The sequence below is a fragment of the Periplaneta americana genome, chromosome 16, assembly GCF_040183065.1.
Source record: "Periplaneta americana isolate PAMFEO1 chromosome 16, P.americana_PAMFEO1_priV1, whole genome shotgun sequence".
NCBI lineage: Eukaryota > Metazoa > Arthropoda > Insecta > Blattodea > Blattidae > Periplaneta > Periplaneta americana.
In genome coordinates this window covers 1,670,915-1,682,308 of record NC_091132.1, presented here as the reverse complement: position 1 = coordinate 1,682,308, position 11,394 = coordinate 1,670,915, and positions in this window count along the sequence as shown.

Below are 11,394 nucleotides of genomic sequence, written 5' to 3'. Positions count from 1 at the left end.
TTATTTTCATGCTGTTTAGTGTCGATTTTATTATGCTATTATTTTTTTTGTAATATGTTGGTATTCTGTTCTTTAAATTTTTGTTAAATTTTAACTGCTTGTATACTTTGTGACCTGGTAGAGTGTAAGAGAAGGCCCTATGGCCTTAACTCTGCTAGTATAAATAAAGAATTATTATTATTATTATTATTATTATTATTATTATTATTATTATTATTATTATTATTATTAATATTATTACTACTACTATTATTATTACTATCATCATCATCATCATCATCATCATTTAAACTGCCATAAGAAATACTACACAATTTTATCAAAAGTTATAAAAGAGGCAAAAATTGCATTGAATAAAAAATACAAAATGCAGGTAATAAAATCAAAACTGTTCACAATATTATTAGAATTGCAATGGGTTTATGTTCAAAAACGAAAATATTTATTTATTATAATAATGATCATTATGTGAAGGATTCAAATTCTGTTGTAAATTCCTTTAACTACCTGCATGTGAATACCTATCACTGACAATTTGAACACTCAGTATAGTGTACAAGGCACTCCAATTGGCTATACAACAGATACACCAACATATTCTTCTTCTTCATTTTCCTGACAAGTTACAAATCCTGCATAGAATTTTCACGCCATTGTTTTGTAGATCTGCCTATGGATGTTTTTTCTCTCGCTGTATAGTTCTGGGGACCCATGTTAACTCATTCCTTGAAGGTGGGATCTCCAGTTCTTTGGATGTCAGCTTTGAGTGCATTTGAAATATCAAGATTCCTCATTTCAGAGGCTTCATCACGCCCGTGCGTCACTACCACAGCTCAATACTGTCCTGCTAAGGTGTTGAGCATGCTATTCCAACGTGCTTTTGATATATTAAATACTTAATTTCCAGGTCCCAAATTTATTCCCGCTACCGGATATAGAAATTATGTCTGCCATAAACAATCTGAAACAAAACGTTTCTCTGGTTATGATGAAATTTCAATTAGAGTAAGCCCTGGAAGCAATTTCTCCTTGTTTAAGCTATTTATAAACTCAAGTATGGTACTCAATAGTGAATTGAAAATACAAAAAGAAAATAAATCTACCCTTGTAATTATATATCCACATCATTATTAACATTTTAAAAATATTTGGGAAAGTTATTTACAAGAGACTATATCATTATTTGGTATATACATATGTAATGGTTGTAGAGTAGTTTGAATATACGTAGAATATGAACACTATAAACTGTAATCGCTTGCTATTGACGAAGGTGAACATCAACCTGAAACAGTACCGTGCGATACCCAAGGTACAATACTTACTTACAAATGGCTTTCAAGGAACCCGGAGGTTAATTGCCGCCCTCACATAAGCCCGCCATCGGTTCCTATCCTGGGCAAGATTAATCCAGTCTCTATCATCATATCCCACCTCCCTCAAATCCATCTTTATATTATCCTCCAATCTACGTCACGGCCTCCCCAAAGATCTTTTTCCCTCTGGCTTCCCAACTAACACTCTATACGCATTTCTGGATTTGTCCATACGTGCTACATGCCCTGCCCATCTCAAACGTCTGGCTTTAATATTCCTAATTATGTCAAGTGAAGAATCTTTTTAAATACAATTTAAACACTTTCAAATGTTATATGTTTTTATATTTTAAGAATGAGTGTTACAAAGTTAACTTCAAGGAGAATGGATGGGGAGAACAAAACTTGACAGAGAATGCAGCTTTTAGGTTGCTGCATGAAGTACTGTGTCTTTGAATTCGAAAGTTCAGTTTAGGGTGATAATTTGTGACTGTGCAAATCACTATACACAGTGTCTCTCTATTCAAATACTACTTAATCTTTAGTCAATGTTTGATGACTCATACGGTGCCCAGGTTTTTATTTGGACTATTCTTGCACATGGCATCTGAGTCATCAAGTGGGACTATGAAAGTGGGACTTACTTTAGAAACACGGTGTATATAATAATAAATATCAAAGTTGTGTGGCATTAAACATGAGACATACTTAACAAATACTGTGGAAAATAAAAAGCGGAACTTACACCAAATAATGACGAAGTTATCATTCGTAATTTATGAATGAAGTTTCTCGGGGAACAATTTTAGGTTCATTATTAATTATAGTTTATATTAAAGATGTAGCAACTGTAATCGATTTATACTAGGTAATCTTATTTTCAGATGATATAAATGTGATAATCTCAAGTAAAGAATATCGTCAGTTTATAACCACTTGTAAATGCAGTGTTAAGTCAAATGAATGATTGGTTTAATACAACTGTTGATGAAAATATGTAATTACATTTGTTACACGTAGTAGTGCTCAGTTTTCTTACAATATTAGATTAAGTGGAATTCATGTAAAAACTCTTGGTATAGAATTGAATATTCACTTGAACTGACAAGGGAAGGGTTTCGGCTCGAACAGGAATTTTTGGTTAAAAATTTGTACATAGGCTTACCTCACAAAGTTGATGAAGACCGTAAAAGCATTCATTTGAGTAACTCTCCGTTTGGTTGGTATTGGTCAATACACTTCTTTAAAAATGTACGTGAGGATCCTCTATACAATGCATGAAACAGCATGGAGCAGAGCAATAAGCACAACACGCAGAAGCAACACCTGAACAATCTGCTGAACCACACTCCAGTGCTGAACAATCAAATGCTACCTGAATTACATTTTTGAAGCCCGAGACTGAAGCATAGGGTGGTATACTGGAGCAGACAACTGGTTATGAATAACAGAGTGCATTTTCATTATAAACACTCGATTCCCAAGTTAAGTTCTGGATTCTCAGCAAGAGTCCTTATGCAATCTGTTATCCTCCGAGCATATATTTTGTGTTGTATAAGGAAATAGATATTCAGAGGCTGGAAATATTTATTTTTTTAGGTGGAATGATCATACATTCCAGTCTTAGCCTTGGAATGATTCATTTATTAAGCTTATGTCCTTGTGCGTATTCAATGACTCCCACAACAGTCTACATTTTTGATTGGCTGCAATATTTTCAGACAGAACGTTGGAGAAAAATGTTCTTAAATGGGCTCTAGACATTTTACCACTCGCACTAGCTTCTAGGCTAGGCTAGGCTTACGGGTAAGGTGTCCCATCCCCTTAACTAGTGCAGTGCTCTCCCCACCCCTCAACTTGTACAGTGCTCTAACAGACAAACCACACATTACACAAACGAATGCTTTTGGGAGCTTTACAGAGATGTAAAGATGGGCCTGTATACAAATTTTGGATACGAAATTCCTGTTCGAGCCGAAATCCTTCCCTTGTGAATACACACATAAAAGAAAACATTTATTCCAAATTCAGCTCTGACTGTTATGCATTAAGATCATTATCTTTCATTGATAATTAAAAGTTCTCGAAGTGGCAAAATTGAGATACTTCCATCCTCTACCACAACATAGTTTAATAATTGGTGTAAGTAATATGTACACAAATACATTATTGTTTTACTAAACAAATCCTTAATAACGACAGTGAGATCTAAGAAATAACTTCATATTATAGTCTACTGTAGAAAGATTTTTCCAAAAATTAAAATTTGGCCTTTACTTGTGAATATGACTTACAATATTTCCCCGATTATGTAGTGTTGAAAATCAAGATACATTATTGTTACCAATCACAAATATTCATGTTTTATATACAAGACACGCAACATATCCCCAGTAGCAAGCAATTGTTAGTTTCAGCTGCTATAAAAATGGAGTTCACTATTCATGTATTTACAGTTTTCCATGCACAAGACAAAATTGTAGATAAGAATTTAAAAATGACTCACATTCATACATCCAACACAACTAGTGAACTGTTTATGTTTGCCAATTGAATTAATCCGCTTAATATGTATTATAAGTACTGTATATACACTTTTGTATGAGTTTGTAAATGAGGAATAATGTGGTGAATGATACAGTAAATAAGCTGTTGAATGAGGAATGAGCAGAATAAACTGGTGAATGCTGAATGAGGTGGTGAATGGGGAGTAATGTGATGAATGTTAAATAAGTTGTTAAGTGAGGAATAAGCAGAATAAACTGGTGAATGCTGAATGAGGTGGTGAATGAGGAGTAATGTAATGAATGTTAAATAAGTTGTTAAGTGAGGAATAAGCAGAATAAAGTGGTGAATGCTGAATGAGGTGGTGAATGAGGAGTAATGTGATGAATGTTAAATAAGTTGTTAAGTGAGGAATAAGCAGAATAAACTGGTGAATGCAGAATGAGGTGGTGAATGAGGAGTAATGTAATGAATGTTAAATAAGTTGTTAAGTGAGGAATAAGCAGAATAAACTGGTGAATGCAGATTGAGGTGGTGAATGAGGAGTAATATGATGAATGTTAAATTAGCTGTTAAAAGAGGAATAAGCAGAATCAACTGGAGAATGCAGATTGAGGTGGTGAATGAGGAGTAATGTGATGAATGTTAAATTAGCTGTTGAATGAGGAATAAGCAGAATCAAATGGTGAATGCAGAATGAGGTGGTGAATGAGGAGTAATGTAATGAATGTTAAATAAGTTGTTAAGTGAGGAATAAGCAGAATAAACTGGTGAATGCAGATTGAGGTGGTGAATGAGGAGTAATGTGATGAATGTTAAATAAGTTGTTAAGTGAGGAATAAGAAGAATAAACTGGTGAATGCAGAATGAGGTGGTGAATGAGGAGTAATGTAATGAATGTTAAATAAGTTGTTAAGTGAGGAATAAGCAGAATAAACTGGTGAATGCAGATTGAGGTGGTGAATGAGGAGTAATGTGATGAATGATAAATAAGCTGTTAAAAGAGTAATAAGCAGAATCAACTGGTGAATGCAGATTGAGGTGGTGAATGAGGAGTAATGTGATGAATGATAAATAAGCTGTTAAAAGAGTAATAAGCAGAATCAACTGGTGAATGCAGATTGAGGTGGTGAATGAGGAATAATGTGATGAATGATAAATAAGCTGTTAAAAGAGGAATAAGCAGAATCAACTGGTGAATGCAGAATGAGTTGGTGAATGAGGAGTAATGTGATGAATGTTAAATAAGTTGTTAAGTGAGGAATAAGCAGAATAAACTGGTGAATGCAGATTGATGTGGTGAATGAGGAGTAATATGATGAATGTTAAATTAGCTGTTAAAAGAGGAATAAGCAGAATCAACTGGAGAATGCAGATTGAGGTGGTGAATGAGGAGTAATGTGATGAATGTTAAATTAGCTGTTGAATGAGGAATAAGCAGAATCAAATGGTGAATGCAGAATGAGGTGGTGAATGAGGAGTAATGTAATGAATGTTAAATAAGTTGTTAAGTGAGGAATAAGCAGAATAAACTGGTGAATGCAGATTGAGGTGGTGAATGAGGAGTAATGTGATGAATGTTAAATAAGTTCTTAAGTGAGGAATAAGAAGAATAAACTGGTGAATGCAGAATGAGGTGGTGAATGAGGAGTAATGTAATGAATGTTAAATAAGTTGTTAAGTGAGGAATAAGCAGAATAAACTGGTGAATGCAGATTGAGGTGGTGAATGAGGAGTAATGTGATGAATGATAAATAAGCTGTTAAAAGAGTAATAAGCAGAATCAACTGGTGAATGCAGATTGAGGTGGTGAATGAGGAGTAATGTGATGAATGATAAATAAGCTGTTAAAAGAGTAATAAGCAGAATCAACTGGTAAATGCAGATTGAGGTGGTGAATGAGGAGTAATGTGATGAATGATAAATAAGCTGTTAAAAGAGGAATAAGCAAAATCAACTTGTGAATGCAGAATGAGGTGGTGAATGAGGAGTAATGTGATGAATGTTAAATAAGTTAAGTGAGGAATAAGCAGAATAAACTGGTGAATGCAGATTGATGTGGTGAATGAGGAGTAATGTGATGAATGTTATATTAGCTGTTAAAAGAGGAATAAGCAGAATCAACTGGTGAATGCAGATTGAGGTGGTGAATGAGGAGTAATGTGATGAATGTTAAATAAGCTGTTGAATGAGGAATAAGCAGAATCAACTGGTGAATGCAGAATGAGGTGGTGAATGAAGAGTAATGTGATGAATGATAAATAAGTTGTTAAGTGAGGAATAAGCAGAATAAACTGGTGAATGCAGATTGATGTGGTGAATGAGGAGTAATGTGATGAATGTTAAATTAGCTGTTGAATGAGGAATAAGCAGAATCAACTGGTGAATGCAGAATGAGGTGGTGAATGAAGAGTAATGTGATGAATGATAAATAAGATGTTGAATGAGGAATAAACAGAATCAACTGGTGAATGCAGAATGAGGTGGTGAATGAGGAGTAATGTGATGAATGTTAAATAAGTTGTTAAGTGAGGAATAAGCAGAATAAACTGGTGAATGCAGAATGAGGTGGTGAATCAGGAGTAATGTAATGAATGTTAAATAAGTTGTTAAGTGAGGAATAAGCAGAATAAACTGGTGAATGCAGAATGAGGTGGTGAATGAGGAGTAATGTAATGAATGTTAAATAAGTTGTTAAGTGAGGAATAAGCAGAATAAACTGGTGAATGCACATTGAGGTGGTGAATGAGGAGTAATTTGATGAATGTTAAATAAGTTGTTAAGTGAGGATTAAGCAGAATCAACTGGTGAATGCAGAATGAGGTGGTGAATGAGGAGTAATGTAATGAATGTTAAATAAGTTGTTAAGTGAGGAATAAGCAGAATCAACTGGTGAATGCAGAATGAGGTGGTGAATGACGAGTAATGTGATGAATGTTAAATTAGCTGTTGACTGAGGAATAAGCAGAATCAACTGGTGAATTCAGATTGAGGTGGTGAATGAGGAGTAATGTAATGAATGTTAAATAAGTTGTTAAGTGAGGAATAAGCAGAATAAACTGGTGAATGCAGATTGAGGTGGTGAATGAGGAGTAATGTGATGAATGATAAATAAGCTGTTAAAAGAGGAATAAACAGAATCAACTGGTGAATGCAGATTGAGGTGGTGAATGAGGAGTAATGTGATGAATGATAAATAAGCTGTTAAAAGAGGAATAAGCAGAATCAACTGGTGAATGCAGAATAAGATTGTGAATGAGGAGTAATGTGATGAATGATAAATAAGCTGTTAAAAGAGGAATAAGCAGAGTCAACTGGTGAATGCAGAATAAGGTGGTGATTAAGGAGTAATGTGATGAATGATAAATAAGCTGTTAAAAGAGGAATAAGCAGAATCAACTGGTGAATGCAGATTGAGGTGGTGAATGAGGAGTAATGTGATGAATGATAAATAAGCTGTTAAAAGAGGAATAAGCAGAATCAACTGGTGAATGCAGAATAAGATTGTGAATGAGGAGTAATGTGATGAATGATAAATAAGCTGTTAAAAGAGGAATAAGCAGAGTCAACTGGTGAATGCAGAATAAGGTGGTGATTAAGGAGTAATATGATGAATGATAAATAAGCTGTTAAAAGGGGAATAAGCAGAATCTACTGGTGAATGCAGATTGATGTGTTGAATGAGGAGTAATGTGATGAATGATAAATAAGCTGTTAAAAGAGGAATAAGCAGAATCAACTGGTGAATGAGGAGTAATGTGATGAATGATAAATAAGCTGTTAAAAGAGGAATAAGCAGAATCAACTGGTGAATGCAGAATAAGATGGTGAATGAGGAGTAATGTGATGAATGATAAATAAGCTGTTAAAAGAGGAATAAGCAGAATCAACTGGTGAATGCAGAATAAGATGGTGAATGAGGAGTAATGTGATGAATGATAAATAAGCTGTTGAATGAGGAATAAGCAGAATCAACTGGTGAATGCAGATTGAGGTGGTGAATGAGGAGTAATGTGATGAATGATAAATAAGCTGTTAAAAGAGGAATAAGCAGAATCAACTGGTGAATGCAAAATAAGATGGTGAATGAGGAGTAATGTGATGAATGATAAATAAGCTGTTAAAAGAGGAATAAGCAGAATCAACTGGTGAATGCAGATTGATGTGGTGAATGAGGAGTAATGTGATGAATGATAAATAAGCTGTTAAAAGAGGAATAAGCAGAATCAACTGGTGAATGCAGAATAAGATGGTGAATGAGGAGTAATGTGATGAATGATAAATAAGCTGTTGAATGAGGAATAAGCAGAATCAACTGGTGAATGCAGATTGAGGTGGTGAATGAGGAGTAATGTGATGAATGATAAATAAGCTGTTAAAAGAGGAATAAGCTGATTAAACTGGTGAATGCAGAATGAAGTGATGAATGAGGGAAAATGTGGGAATGAGAAATAATTCATTGACGACTTTTTGGTTTGGGTTACTGTGGTGTGCCCTTCCAAGAGTTATAGAGATCTATAGAAAATTATCGTTATTTTCCTTTATATCTACAGTGTTGTGAATGTTGCAGCATTAGTTTAGTAGAAGCCGGTTATTTCCTTGCAGCCACTTAATACTTACCGGAACACTGTCTTGTTGGGCGAGAATCAAACTGGCACTTCGTGGTACCCGAAATCGTTTGTGGTTTTAAGCTAAAGGTCATAGAAAGCGTGGTAAACTGGCTTGTGCCATGTGCCTTTAATGGACATAGTGTTTACACTTAAAGCAGTGAATGAATTCTGGACGTTTAGCTTTAGTAACTGACTGTCGTGTTTTCGTTTACTTCTTAGTTGCTGTAGTTTTTAACTTCGGTTGTTCACCGCTCATCAAATCGTCCCTTAAAGCAGCAACGCTTCTAGACTTAGACCACTTCGTTGCCATGGCAGATAAGTATGATACAGTGTAGTCATTAGCTGTGTAGAATTCTGTATGTTTCAATTGTAGTAGAGACATTCGAAGTTTCGGCAACCTCAAGCTGGACATACAGATCTGAAGAATAGTTCTGGGTAGCAGACCAAACAGATAGGTGGCTCTGTTATTACTCTCCTGGGTCCGTTACTAGAGCTGCAGCTGTGTATAGACAACGTCATCTTAGTGGAAAGGCTTAATATGATTCTGTACATCATGTGGATTTATTTTACTTAACATCTATAGTTGTACGATGAAAGAGTAATGGAACGGAGAAAAATTCTCTCCGGGGCCGGGATTTGAACCCGGGTTTTCAGCTCTACGTGCTGATGCTTTATCCACTAAGCCACACCGGATACAACCCCGGCGTCGGATAGAATCGTCTCAGATTAAGCTCCAACTCTTGGGTTCCCTCTAGTGGCCGCCCTCTGCACTACTTCATAGATGTCTATGAACGTAGGACCGAAGTCCACACATGTGCTGAGGTGCACTCGTTATGAGTGACTAGTTGGCCGGGATCCGACGGAATGAGCGCCGTCTTAAATCACGAAGTGATTTACGCATAAAAAAATATATATATGATATGCGTAAATCACTTTGTGATTTAAGACGGCGCTTATTCCGTCGGATCCTGGCCAACTAGTCACTCATAACGAGTGCACCTCAGCACATGTGTGGACTTCGGTCCTACGTTCATAGACATCTATGACGTAGTGCAGAGAGCGGCCACTAGAGGGAACCCAATAGTTGGAGCTTAATCTGAGACGATTCTGTCCGACGCCGGGGTGGTATCCGGTGTGGCTTAGTGGATAAAGCATCAGCACGTAGAGCTGAAAACCCGGGTTTAAATCCCGGCGCCGGAGAGAATTTTTCTCCGTTCCATTACTCTTTCATCGTATGATGACGCAGAATATCTGCATGGAAATATCATATGTACTTCGGTACATTAAAATAAAATAATAAAATAAAATAAAAAAATAATATCTATAGTTGTACATTTTTGTCACGTGGTAGATAATTTGATACCGGTTGTGCCTTGCTAGTACTGTACATTTATATAGCTGCTAATGTTTGCGGACAAAAATGAATATTATAACATGTCTGATGAATAGGGCTAGGATTTTGATGACCCATAAATCATGAAAAAAAAGTCCTAAAAACAATGCATTTATTAACTAAAAATCTCTCAAAAATTCTCTTAAAAATGCCCTAAAAATTGATCTTACATAATTGCCTTAGTAGGAAAAGAGGTTTTGTACTACTTAATATTTAGACTAGTAATTACATTAAATTTTACATAATTTTTTTCTAAGTAGTATACTTTAATTATTTTATCTGATGTAGTTTCAATGTATGATCGTTCACCTCTGCGTCGGCATGTGGACGTGATTTCAGCAGTCGACTGGTCGGTCTTGGCCCTTCATGGGCTGTAGCACCATGGATTTACTTTACTTTTAGTTTCCGTGTAGTCTACCATAAGGCCACTCTTATCTGTAATTAGCAGGTATGGAGGAGTCTATATTGAAGGGGTGGTTGGACTGATCCATTACATGGGGTGTACTACGTTAAAACGGCAATATTTGTGTAGAAAAACAATTAAAATATTATACAAAATAATGAGTATTAATGAACAAAATATGTAAAGAAAGTATCAAGGGAAATAGGCATTATTTTACATTAATAATGGGGATATATAGCCAAAATTAAGTGAAAATGCCTAAAAAAAATAACCGAATAAAACAAAAGATGCTCTTATGAGTTGAAACAGGCAAAAAATGTAAAAAAAAAAATCCCTAACAAATATGTCTTAAAACGCTCAGTTTATCACATAACACATAAATACTAAAGCAGCTATGTTTCTGGCTTAATAGAAAAAATATGCAATTTCATCAAAATCCTAGCCCTAATAATGAATGGATGTATCTCGTTAATATTCCGTCCTTTGTGTTTCTTCAGGCCTGCTGACCCTGGCTAGGGGAGACCCACAATGTGTCGATGTTAAATGTCTATAATATCGTCCCCTTGCCTACAACAGAGGAGTTCATATGACCACTAAATAAATATACAATAAAATTACAAATCGAAAAAGCTCCTTAATAGGCACTGTACATGCTAAGATGATGATGATAATATTAATAATAATAATAATAATAATAATAATAATAATAATAATAATAATAATAATAAAAGGTGAGGGTATCCCCGTAACATGCCATGAAGGCACTTGGAGGCAGAGCCCCATGCTTTCCATGACCTCGGCACTAGAATGAGGTGGTGTGGTCGGCACCACGCTCTGACCGCCTTTTACCCCCGGGAAAGACCCGGTACTCAATTTTATAGGAGGCTGAGTGAACCTCGGGGCCGTTCTGAAAATTTGGCAACGAGAAAAAATCCTGCCAACACCTGGGATTGAACCCCGGACCTTTTAGTCCGTAGCCAGCTGCTCTACCAACTGAGCTACCCGACTGTAGGGTTTACACATAAATAATTAATTTGTATGCATCCCTATTAGAATCATAATAATAGTGATTATTTATTTTTTTCGGAATTTATAACTCTATAACTTTATTTATGAAATTCTAATTTTACATTTCACTGTAGGTCTTTGTAATTAATTTTAAGTAGT